This window comes from Ailuropoda melanoleuca, chromosome 1, assembly GCF_002007445.2.
Source record: "Ailuropoda melanoleuca isolate Jingjing chromosome 1, ASM200744v2, whole genome shotgun sequence".
NCBI classification, from domain to species: Eukaryota; Metazoa; Chordata; class Mammalia; order Carnivora; family Ursidae; genus Ailuropoda; species Ailuropoda melanoleuca.
The window spans coordinates 166,827,107-166,839,406 of NC_048218.1; the positions used below are offsets into that span (position 1 = coordinate 166,827,107).

Consider the following 12,300-nt stretch of genomic DNA (forward strand, 5'->3'; position numbering starts at 1 on the left):
GGCGCGGACGTCGGCCGGAGCTTGAGTCCTGTCCGGCCCGCTGCGCGGCTAGCTGCAGGTAGCGGTGCGCGCGCGTGTCCGGGTCCGTGCCGGGCTGGGGGCGGGGGGTGTGGTGACGCGCTGGGGCAGCGGCCGCTCGGGCCCGTCCCGGGGCTGAGTGGCCCGCGGCGAGGACAGGGGTGCAGCGCGCGCGCTGGTATCCGGGGATCCCCGCCCTCCGCCGCCCGCCGCGAGGCGCCTTCCGAGCGGGGCCCTAAAGGGACCGCGGAGGGAACCAGGTCACCGTGGGGTTGCCTGGTGACTTCCCCGACCCGACTCTCCAGTGAGCCGCCCTTGGCGCCCAGGCTGCCTGGCCTGGGCTGCACGGAGCTCTCCCTTCCTCTCTTCCCCGTTTCCCCCCCAGAACAAAAGGCTGGGGTCTCGCTGAGGAGGGGGCAGTCGCAGGAAGAACTGGGGCGGAGTAAAGACGAGCCAGGACATTGCGGGACTGGAGATGGCTTTGGGGATACAGAAGCCAGAACCCCCAACGAGGAAGTCAGTCCTGGAGGTGTGCAGTGACTTGCCCAAGGTCACACAGCTCGTTCGTGGTGACCTAGCTGGGACCTGACAGAAGGTCTCAGGACTCCCCTCTCAGTGCTCATCTCCAAGCCCCTGAGATCAGTAGGCTGGCTGTACTCCAGAGATTTAGATCTGGCCACAAATGGGCTTTCAAGTCCCTTGAAGGAGTCAGAGAAGGTGGCAGAGACTGCCCCTCCCCCCAGAGACACGGGCGGCGGAGGGGAGCAGGAGCGGGCCCTTGGGAAGGGGGTCGGAGGAACGAGCCCTGCCCCTGTGGGCAGGCAGGCACAGGCTCGCAGGAACAGTGCCTTCTGAGCGTGGCGTGCCAGCCGCGTGGGTGTGCCAGCAGCGGGAGCTGGAGCCGCGTGGGGACCGAGTGTACGCTGCTCCCTGGAAAGTTCTACTGGGAGAGGCCCGGAGAGCTGCTCCCAGCTGGCTCGCTGGGATGCCCCGGCCGGCATCCCTCACATTTGGGATGTTTTTATGTTTTATGACAGCAACGTTTGGAAGCAGAGTTACTCTGTAGCAGGAAGTTGGGCTGTCACTTCGCCTCCCGGAGAGTCATTAAGCCACAAAATGAGGGCCTTGTTCTGCATGACCTGTGTGACTTAGAAAGTTCAAACCCCTCTCCTTATTTTCAGAATCTTTTCTCTCTTCAGAAGGAGGGTTGGAAGAACATTTCTTATGGTCAGCCATAGTAGTTATACCTGGGACCCCAACCTTCCCTGAGTTGGTTTTTTGTTTGTTCATTTGTGTAACTTTAGGCAAAGCTAGTCATGACAATACAGGTTAGAAATGGGGTTGCCTTTGCGCCTTGTAAGGACGTGGACAGGGCATGAGGGGGGTTTCTGGGGTGCTGGAAATGCTCCCTCCCTTGCCTTACTAGTGATTCCGCAGGTGTACACATAGAGATATTGATAAGTCATTCCCTTGAGATTTGTGCGCTTGACTTATGTGTTACCTCGATAAAAATGTAAATGAAAATTTAATGCTAAAAATGCACTCCCTGTGGTAGCACACAGATTAGTGCACTATTCCAGGCAGTGCATTTTAGAGATACATTTAAAAACCACAAAAACCGAATCAGAAAAGTAAAAAAGGACAAGGGAACAAAAAGAAAGTTGAGAAATAACGGGAAATGAAACATACACTGCAGAGGACTTTACCAAAATGCCTGTACGAACATCACCTCATGGGATCACAGTTCTTTAAGGGAGATATTGTTATTCTGCCAGTTTTACACATGAGCAAATAAAAAGTCACACGCTTTTAAAATGCCTTACATGCCATGCCTTACTCCGGGGAACCAGGGTTAAGAACCGGGGTACACAAACTTCACATTCTGTACATACCACCATAAACAGACAGTTTTCAGCCACCTGAAGCAGGGACAAGAGACTTGAAGATTGGCTTTCTGCCCTGCCCCTTTTTTGTTCCTTTCCAGGAGTCCCTGTTGTTTTCATATATTTGTGCGTGTGAGATTGTGTCACAGACTGAAGTTAGCCAGCAGCAGAAGGGATGGAGGAAGTGTGTGTATCTAAGAACATACAGTTTTAGAAACAGGAGAAAGCCAGCTGGCCTAGCCTGCCAACGCTCTTTTTAGGAGATTTATTGTTCAGAAACCATATAGAACAGGTTGTGATTTTGCGGTTATTCAAACACACACACACACACACACACACACACACACACACACACACACACACACACTCACTGAATAATATAACCTAGCAAAGGTATGAGAAACCAAAATATAATTAACTCTAGAGGAGAACACATAGAATTTTCACCAGGGAGGAACAGTCAACTTTCCTACATCGTACAATTTATAAAGATACTTTTCTTAACACTCAAGTAAAAACGAAAACAACAAAAAGCCACACACTCTACAGAAATAACTCGGCAGCGGAAGAAAAGCCATTTCCTAGCCAACATGTTGTAAATATACATTAAATTTGGTGCAGAAGTACTTGAAACTTTAACGTACGGTAACATATCTAGAGAGAAATCTTATGCTGATGTGTGTGTGGTCTTCTAGTGATTTTATATTTCTGCCTAAAATTCAGACCTTAGAGAAGTAGAAACGGTGTTTGTTTTACCAGCCAGTATCATATTGCAGGGTTGAATGTTTGCCTTATTCTTGGAATTATCAAGTTTTGGTGTAAAGAACGTGAGTTAAGTGGGGCAAGTGAAGAGGTATGTCTGGGTGAATCTGCTTAGCCGAGTGCCATCAAGCATGATTATGCATCACGAAGTTATCTTTAGGCGAGTTTTGCCTTGTCACAGTAGTGTTCCTGCCATCTGGCTGCTGGAATATTTAGAAAGGAATCGTAATGTTTGACTGACTTTGCTGATAGCCTGACAAAACAAACTTTGAGAGGGAACTATTAAATATGAGTTAGGATTGGTGAGAAAATGATTAGTTATTTCTTATTTAGCCACTGCACAAAACTGAAGAGACGTACTGTTCCCAGCTGATGCCGAGCAGGTGCGGCACATATGTTTTCCTACCGGCTTCAGCCAGTAACGCACTTGAAACTCCCCTTTTGCAATTCTAGTTGGGTCTTTCCTTAGACCTGTTCAAGTGGGAACCTGACCCGTTATGCAGCCGGGGAATCGTGTGGTTACCTGCCAGGTTGAAGTGCCAACGAGATAGCGTAGAGCAGAGCAAATGTGAGGGGAAATGCCAGGCGGGCATTATATGGACCAGGTACCATGGAAGATTTTCAAGTGCAACCTGAAGGAATATTCAGCATGTGTGCATGATACAGTCCAGCAAGACGCTGAATCTGAGATGGTGACATCCAGAAAAGAGTGCTTATGGACTATAAGTTAGTCAGTTCCTAGGGAGGAGCTCAGAGGAAGCAGTAGCCAGCCTCAGTTCTTGAGCTTCCAGAACATGTGTCCATACGAGTATGTGTGTGTGACAAAGCAGGATCCCGGGCTGCTGTCCACTGTGCCTTAGGAGCTAAAGGCTAACACGTACTGAACACATAGTTCATGTCAGCCTAGGCTAGGCACTTTCTGAGTATGAAATCATGACAATAGCCCTACAAAGAAACTGGTTCTTCTTACTCCCATTATCAATGGTGACATAGAGACCAAGGGCTAATCTGGTCATAGAGTGATCATGTCTCACCCTGCTCTGGTCTGCTGTCAGCCCATTTGTAACCCCGAGCTACCCTTTGCCTCCCTGACTCTCGCTCATTGCAGTTGAGCTCCTGAAGGGCAGGTGCTTGTCTGCTTCATCTGTGTTCCCAGAACCTTGACCATGCATGGCACATGATGAGTACTACATGAACAGTGAGCGAGTGAATGAAAACCTCTATGTTCTAAAATCAAAAGTCAATTATGTTTGGATGATCTGCCCTTCTGACTTTTACTGTCTCATTCCTCTCTGTTGATATGGATCATCAGGCATGACTTTATAGACAAGATGTATAATAGGTATCACCTTTAAAGCTGAAGGATGCTAAGCTCAGCCTATAAAATCAGAAGACCTCTGCTTCTTTTAGAAATTCAGTGTTATTATTTCTTTTTTGTAGAAATTTTGTAATTCGGAATACACGGGTTTGCATCACCATTTATTCGTTTTATGATCTTGGACAAATAACTTCTCTTTGCCTCGGTTTCCTCATCTGTAAAATGGGCATAATAATAGTAATTATCTCATATTGAGGGTAAATAAGATAGGTTCCATGCTGAGAACAACACCTCCTTCATAGCAATGGTCAATAAAGTAGCTGCTATTATCTGATGCTTTTAAAAGTTGTTAGCCTTAAATAATTTCCTATTCCATAAAGCATTTGAGGTGTTTACAAGAACAGATAGTAAACATAAAATTAATAGGGAGTGAAACCAGGCTAAAGAGAACATACATGCCGGAAAGCAAGATAAAATCAGAGGTAATTTCGAGAATAAGAGTGTATCATAAAGTGCAGGTAGTTTCTAGAGATGAGTTTACTATAAAGTCCAGTGTAGTTTCTGGAGAGAGGATTAAAAATTTGTCAGAGCTTCCCAGTAGCCAAAACAAAGAGGAAAACACAAATAGTTATTTGATCCACAGTGACCATGAGATAAAAAAACAGATCAGTTGCACAGCTTTTCCGGGTCCTAAAACCTGGGATAACTTTCTCCTGGCAGGTCTTCAAAGCAATCACTGTTGCCATAGAGATCTAAGTATTCCACGTGGTCCCAGCCGTGAAGACAATGGAAGTTTTGTGGTAGAAGGCAATAATAAATGTTTCCTAGAACATTATGGACTGCAGTTCCGGAGACATAATCCCAGAGCACAGTCCAGCCAAAGCTCTTCTGTGAAGGGCCAGAAAGCTGTGGTTTGAGGACATGCTATTTTCTTAGCTATGTTTACTGAGGGCCTGGGGGAGTAGAAAGATTCTTTCTTCCACAGATTATAATTCTTGTGAGAGTCATGTGAACAATCCCATCTTTAAGAACATGCATTTTGGCTAAAGCCATTTAAATATGCCAGCTCAGTTTACCTCATCCAGAATGGTGTTTCCTGCCCTTATGCTCATTAATAGAATGTGTATTCATGAATTTTCTTAATATGGTAGTCTCATATTAGTTGCAAATTTTATCACACTGTTTGGAAAAAGAAAGATCCAGTGCTCTATGCTACCTCTTAAGCCCCTTAATGCTTTCAGTACTTCCTGGTAGTAAGAATAAATATTTTGGGGGCACCTGGGTGGCTTAGTCGGTTGAGCATCTGCCTTCGGCTCAGGTCATGATCCTGGAATCCTGGGATCAAGCCCCATGTCAGCTCCGTGCTCAGTCGGGGTATGTTTCTCCCTCTCCCCCCAACCCCCCGCTCTATTTCTCTCACTCACTCTCTCTCAAATAAATAAAATATTCTTTAAAAATAATATTTTGTTTTTAAACTTTATTTTTAGTAATGAGATGGTCATGTCTTTGTAGTCTCACTATATGTATGTTATATACGAATATAATACTAACGTATACAATAGCACTAATATATGTATTAGTTCAAATGTGACTCGTATCAGTTAAGATTGCATTCAGCTACCAAAACAAACAAAACAGGAACAACATACACACCAGAATCTGGCTTAAACAGATACAAGTTTGTGTTAGGGAACCAGACTAGACTCCCAAGAAAGGCAGTTCAGGGCTGATGCAGGAGCTCAAACAATGCTTTCCATCTTCCTGATTCACCGTCCTTAGCCTGTAGGACCTCATCTTACATCTGGTTGCCTCATGGTCACAAGATGGCTGCTGTATCTCTGGGCTTATGATCAGGAAGAAAAGAAGTTGTAAATATCCAGAGTGAGGGCCCTTCCCTTAGGGAGGTGTTACCTTTTTATTCAGAAAGTGATGCCCTCCCTAGCTATTTCCACCTACATCTCGTTGGCCAAGATGTTACACATGGTTGCACAAAATATACGGAAGTCTGAGAAATCAAATATTTTTAGCTGGGTAAATTGCAACTGCCACTACCCTACCCACAAATTAGGGGTTTTGCTATGAGGAAGAAGAGGGAATGGTTATTGAATAGGCAGTTAGCAGGATTAGCCACCTGACTGCCATTATAAGCCATGTCCCTGACTTCATTAGAAATTACAGAAGGCAACTCAGTAGTTTAAAATGTTTTGTGTTTCCAGATCTTCATACGATTAGCATGAGAGAATGAAACATACCCAACTGCCTTATGTAAAGATTCCTGAATTACTAGCACCAGTCCTGATACTTTCCTAAATTTCAGATCTGTATTTCCATTTGCCAAAAGCACCTCATATGCTTCAAATTAAACCCACTTCTCCCTGTCCATCTATGTCCCTCGCCACCATACACATGCTTTCTCCCATCCTTATTTAACGCTAGATTGTCTTGGCAAGGAGCACTGGGGTTATCCTGGGCTGATTTTTCTACCCCATTCCAGACATCCAAACTAATATTCTTGGTTCTATCCCATTTACCATGATTCGAATTCAATAAATATCCACCCTCACTCATGTGGATCCCCAAATTGGTCTACCTATTTGTGGCTTCTCCCTATAATTCATGTATGTGGCATGTGCACTGGTGGCAAAGCTTTGCTCAAACCCTCCTCACTCCCTTCAACCATGGAAGGTCTGCTTCAGAGGTTTCTTATGCTTTTCATTTGTCCATAACCTATGGAAGCAGTTCATTCATTTTTCCAGAGCACTATATGTTTCTATTAATATTTTTTGCCCTGGATTCTGTTTTGCCTGAAACTAATCATGTTGCACCAGTTGTTTTTTGTAACAACAGCCTTCTTGGGTTATAATTCACATACCATAAAATTCACTCTTTTAAATTATGCAATTCAGTGGTTTTTGGAATATTCAGAGTCACGCAACCATCACCATCATCTAATTTCAGAACATTTTCATCACCCCAACAAGACACCCATTAGCAGTCATTCCTCATCTTCCGTTTCCTCAGCCCTGACAAACCACCAATCTACTTTTTACTTCTGTGGATTTACCCATTCTGGATGTTCATATAAACGGGATCATACAGTATGTGGCCTTTTGCGACTGGCTTCTTTCACTCAGCATAGTGAATTTTGGGTTTATCATGCTAGAGCATGAGTCAGTCTTTCCTTCTTTTTTTTTTTTTTTTTTTGTTTATCATATTTCATCCCATGGCCATTTTGTTTATCCCCTCATAAGTTGATGGACCTCTGGGTTGTTTCTACATTTTGGCTGTTGAGAACAATGTTACTAGAAATATTCCCATGTCGGTTTTGGTGTGGGCATAAGTTTTCGTTTCTCTTGGGTAGATACCTGGGAGTGGAATTGGTGGGTCTTACGATAACTGTTGGACATTGTGAGGAACTTCGAGACTTTTCCAAAGTAGCAGTGCCATTTTATGTTCCCACCAGCAGCGTGCAGTTAGCTCTGCCAAGGGAGGGAGGAACATTCTGCAGAGAATCTAGTACCTGAGTGTGTTTAAAAGGATCAGTAGGGATTTCCCAGGTGGGAGAGGCTGTCCTGTGCAGCCTGAATAACATGGACAAAGACACAGAGATATACAGAAAAGGTACGTAAGAAAATGTCGCAAGTGTGGTGTGGGTAAAATCTCGGTGTGTAGAACAGAGGGGAGGATGAGATGTAGAATTTAACACCACTGAAAGGAGCCACGGAAGGAGTATGTGTGATGCCTTGTGGCCTGAGAGTTGTGGCCTCCAGTCACTTGGCTGTCATTGAACCGTGCCTGCTGCCGTAGGAAGAGATCTGCCTGGTGAGACATGAGAGTGACTCCCTGCAGCGGATTGTCTGAGGTTCTAGCAGAAGGTCAAGGGGGACGAGAGACTGGAGGCACCAGAATCGGCTTGGTCCTTCTCTGGCCCAAGCTGGAGCAGTACGAATAAGGCGAAAATACTTAAAGTCTCAGAAGTGAAACTTGAAAAGGAAGGATTTGTCTTGTAGCCTTGAACCCTGTGCCACCTCCTGTCCTCACGTTATTTCCTCAGTGATTCTCAAAAAAATCATTTTCGGGAATGCTCACCATCCTAAGTGAAGAGTTACCCCCTTAGCCTTAGAAAGTAAAAAACACCCTCCTCATAAAATCTAACATCATCAAATAAATTAATTAAAGAGGTGGCAATTTATTGTGTAAAATGACTCATTATTTTATCACATCGATTACGGGTTTCCATTGCTTCATCAACTCCTCTTGTATCCTTAAAGCATACCTCGATTTTCCAAAACTAGAGATGCCATTTTTCAGAAACATAGCTGTTATATAAAATGAGACTTACTTATAAATGTGTGATTAATATCATGTATTTTTAATAAGCCTAGTTCTCCTTTTAGCTCATTCAAAGGCAGCAAAAAAAAAAAAAAGGAAAAAAGAAAAAGACAGGAAATCAATATTTTTCTCCTCTCACCCTTGGGAATGGCACACACAATGATTTTCATGGCATTTAGCTATAATTTAAAAACCGGAGTCAATGATAAATATTATCAATATCTCCATTTTTCCCTTCGCCAAATACTGTCCAAATATCATAACAAGTTCGATGAATGATCTGGGAACAAATTTGCGTTTCAGTAAGAGTCTTATAGAAGGAAACCAATTTATGAGCTCATCGCAGGCGTGACTTGCTAGGTTTCATATTAGATTGTGGTTAAAGTGTGTCTTCATTTTAGATCTCACATAGACAAGACTGCATTAATCCTTTCAGCATGTCACCAGATAATTAACTACAATGTCTGATCAGGGCTGAGCAGATTCAGATGTGAGAGCTACTTTCATCAGGGCAGGGTTTCCCAGGTGTTAGAAATCCTTCCTGGGACACTTGGGTGGCTCAGTCAGTTAAGGGTCTGCCTTTGGCTCAGGTCATGATCCCAGGGTCCCAGGATCGAGTCCTGTATCAGGCTCCTTGCTCAGTGGGGAGCCTGCTTCTTCCTCTTACTGACATTCCTCCTGCTTGTGCTCTCTCTCTCTCTCTCTGACAAATAAATAAATAAAATCTTTAAAAAAAAAGAAAGAAAGAAAGTCATCCTTCCCATCACCTAGTTGAGAGGTGAATGGACACTCAGCATGGTTTCGCTTTCACGTTTGTGGGTCAGTTCCAATTCTAAGTACAGTATGCCATTTTCATGGATCCAGCCTGCTGAAGTTAAATGAGTCTATAGAAAAGGAGCCTTTCAGTAAAGGACACAACTTCCAATGGTGTGGGACAGAGACTTTCAGCATCCTAGATATTCTGCAACAGAGCTTTTCAAACTTTAGCAGGCACAAAAATCACTATTGATAAGATCCCAAAGATTATAATTCAGGAGGTCTGGGGTGGACACTGTGCCTTTCTTACATTCTAGAATACTCAAAGTGTGGTCCCCAGACCAGCAGTGTTGATCTTGCCTGGGAGCTTGTTAGAAATATAGAATCTCAGGCCCCACTCAGACTACTGAATCAGAATCTACATTTTCACAAGATCCATACCCCCACCCCCACCGTGATTCATTCATTGCCATTAAAGTCTGGGAAGCATCACTCTAGATCACTGTTTCCCAAAGCACAAAGGTTTAGGTATCACCAGGGAAACCTGAAATGAGTTTAGATGGTAGATAGATAGTATTTTATTTTAATAATTATTGCATTCATTTTTACCTTCCATTTATGGCAGATGATACTGGTTTTCCATTTATAGCAATAATTTAAAGTTTCTTTTGCAAAATAAATGTATTTAAAAGTAAGTTCAGGTGGTATGTGAATGTGACAAAAACTATAAAAGCCATGTGCTTTTTTTATTTTTTATTTTAAATTCTTTATTTAAATTCAGTTTAGTTAACATATTCTATATTATTAGTTATTGGGGTAGAATTTAGTGATTCATCAGTTGCATGTAACACCCAGTGCTCATTACATCCAGTGCCCTCCTTAATGTGCATCACCCAATTACTCCTGTCCTCCACCCACCTCCCCTCCAGCAGCCCTCGGTTTGTTTCCTAGAGTTCAGCATCTCTTATGTTTTGCCTCCCTCTCTGTTTTTATCTTATTTTATTTTTCCTTCCCGTCCCCTATGTTCATCTGTTTTGTTTTTTAAATTCCACATGGGTGAAATATGGTATTTTTCTTTCTGTGACTGACTTATTTCACTTAGCATAAGACCCTCTAGTTCCATCCACATAACAATGGCAAGACTTCATTCTTTTTGATGGCTGAGTAATATTCCATTATAATACATATATCACATCTTTATCCATTCATCTGTTGATGGACATCTGGGCTTTTTCCGTATCTTGGCTATTGTGGACATTGCTGCTATAAGCATTGGGTGTGTTTGCCCCTTTGAATCACTATGTTTGTATCCTTTGGATAAATACCTAGTAGTGCAATTGCTGGATCATGGGATAGCTCTATTTTTAACCTTTTTTTTTTAAGGTTTTATTTATTGGGGCACCTGGGTGGCTTAGTTGGTTAAGCCTCTGCCGTTGGCTATAGGTCATGGTCAGGGTTCTGGGATCAAGCCCCACATCAGACTCTGTGCTCAGCAGGGAGCCTGCTTCTCCCTCTTCCTCTGCCTGCTGTTCCACCAACTTGTGCTCTCTCTCTCTCTCTGTGTCAAAAAGATAAATACATACATACATACATACAATATTTAAAGAGCCCAACTCAGGGCTCAATCCCAAAACCTGGGATCATGACCTGAGGCGAAGGCAGACGCTTAACCGACTGAGCCATCCAGGCACCCCTATTTTCAGCTTTGTAAGGAACCTCCATACTGTTTTCCAGAGTAAAAGCCATGTGTTTTTAAGTGACTTAAGTTAGTATGGTGCTTAAGAGCATGGACTCCGGAGCCAGACATCCTAGGTTTGCATGCCAGCTCCCCCACTAATTCACTTTGTGACTTTGGGTAGATTTCTTAACATTTCTGTCCTTCAGTTTCCTCATCTGAAGAATGGGGACAATAGTAGTATCTATCTGGTTGGGCTGTTGTGGGGCTTAAATGGGTTAATAAAAAAAAAAAAAAAACCAGGATCCGATACACAGTAACGGCTATGTCAGTGCTCACTTGTTTTACTAGGCTCTAGAACACAAATGGTCAAGGATTTTTTTATCCTGTGCTTTTTATTTCGCCTCCCCCTGTCCCCTGCTTCCCTACTTACTCAGCCCAACATGCCCCAACTCCCCCAAAAGGCTAAATATTTCCAGGACTTTTATACCATTGAGGATTCCAGTGAGGTTATCAACTTCCCTTTGGCCTAGACAAGGACAGCGTAGACCAGGAGAGGTGGTGTGTGGGACGTGAGATCTTGTTATAGGTGCGAAGTCCCAGGAGAAGGCGATGCCCAAAGAATTCACTCATCCCACATTGAGGAAGTGACAGCAGAAAGTGAGCACTCATAAATCATTTTCACCATCACCTGTAGAGAATATTTTTTTAATTTTCTTTATTTTCCTTATAGCTTTGGCAACTTTGCCATGTGTTTTTTTGAGAAATGTTTTATTTCTGCCTTGTATGCTCATGGACTTGTGGGTTGTGATTTCCTGGCCCCAAGGCACCTTTGATAAATAAATGACTGATCTGTAGGACCCTGCTGAGCCCATAATGGGAGCAATGGGTTGTCTGTCACATGGGGCTTTATTAGAAGTTCAGAGGTGAGAAATCTCTGCTTGCCTCCTCCATTTCATAGCCAAAGAAGTAAGAGACTCGGTGGAACAGTGACAAAACATAAAAAGTTATGAGTGCACAGAGAACTTTATTTTCTGATTCCTATTGAAATGTATTTTAAGAACCAGCAAAGGCAGCTTTTGTCAAATAGTAGCAGTAATCCTTCTTGCTTATATTTTTATAATAGGCACATATTCTACTTGTGAACAACTATAATCTGACAAACTACTATTGGGGGAAAAAAGGGAGCATGTAGTTTCGACAAAAGCAGCTAGTGTGTAAATTGTTTACCATAAGCGAATTTCTCTCTGCAAAAGCTCAGTTGGTGTATGTACCTATAGAACTTTTTATATTCACAAGTTGGGCAAGCCCAGTCCGCGTCTACTTCTGGATCAGGTGGGGAAGGAAGGGGAGCAGAGGGTAGGAAGGAGGGTTCATCCCCTACCCCCACCACCCTCAAGCCCGCTAGCTCCTGGCAAAGAGGTTGCACTGTGGCGGTCTGTGGATCCTGTGTGACCTGCAGGTATGTTCTGTTGGCCCACTGATTTTTAAAAAACACTTTTTGAATTGTTACCCACATTTCAAAACTGGACTTCACACAAAAAGCTGGATTTGGG

At 43.4% G+C, this 12,300-nt stretch overlaps 1 protein-coding gene across 1 annotated transcript in view; it reads left to right on the forward strand.

Annotated features, from left to right (window-relative positions):
* WIPF3 (WAS/WASL interacting protein family member 3) overlaps positions 1 to 12,300 on the forward strand; it is an 88,242-nt gene continuing 75,942 nt past the window's right edge. Inside the window, exon 1 of the mRNA XM_034644358.1 lies at positions 1 to 58. The gene's annotated coding sequence lies outside the window, so the exon portion shown is untranslated. The remainder of the gene's footprint in view (positions 59 to 12,300) is intronic.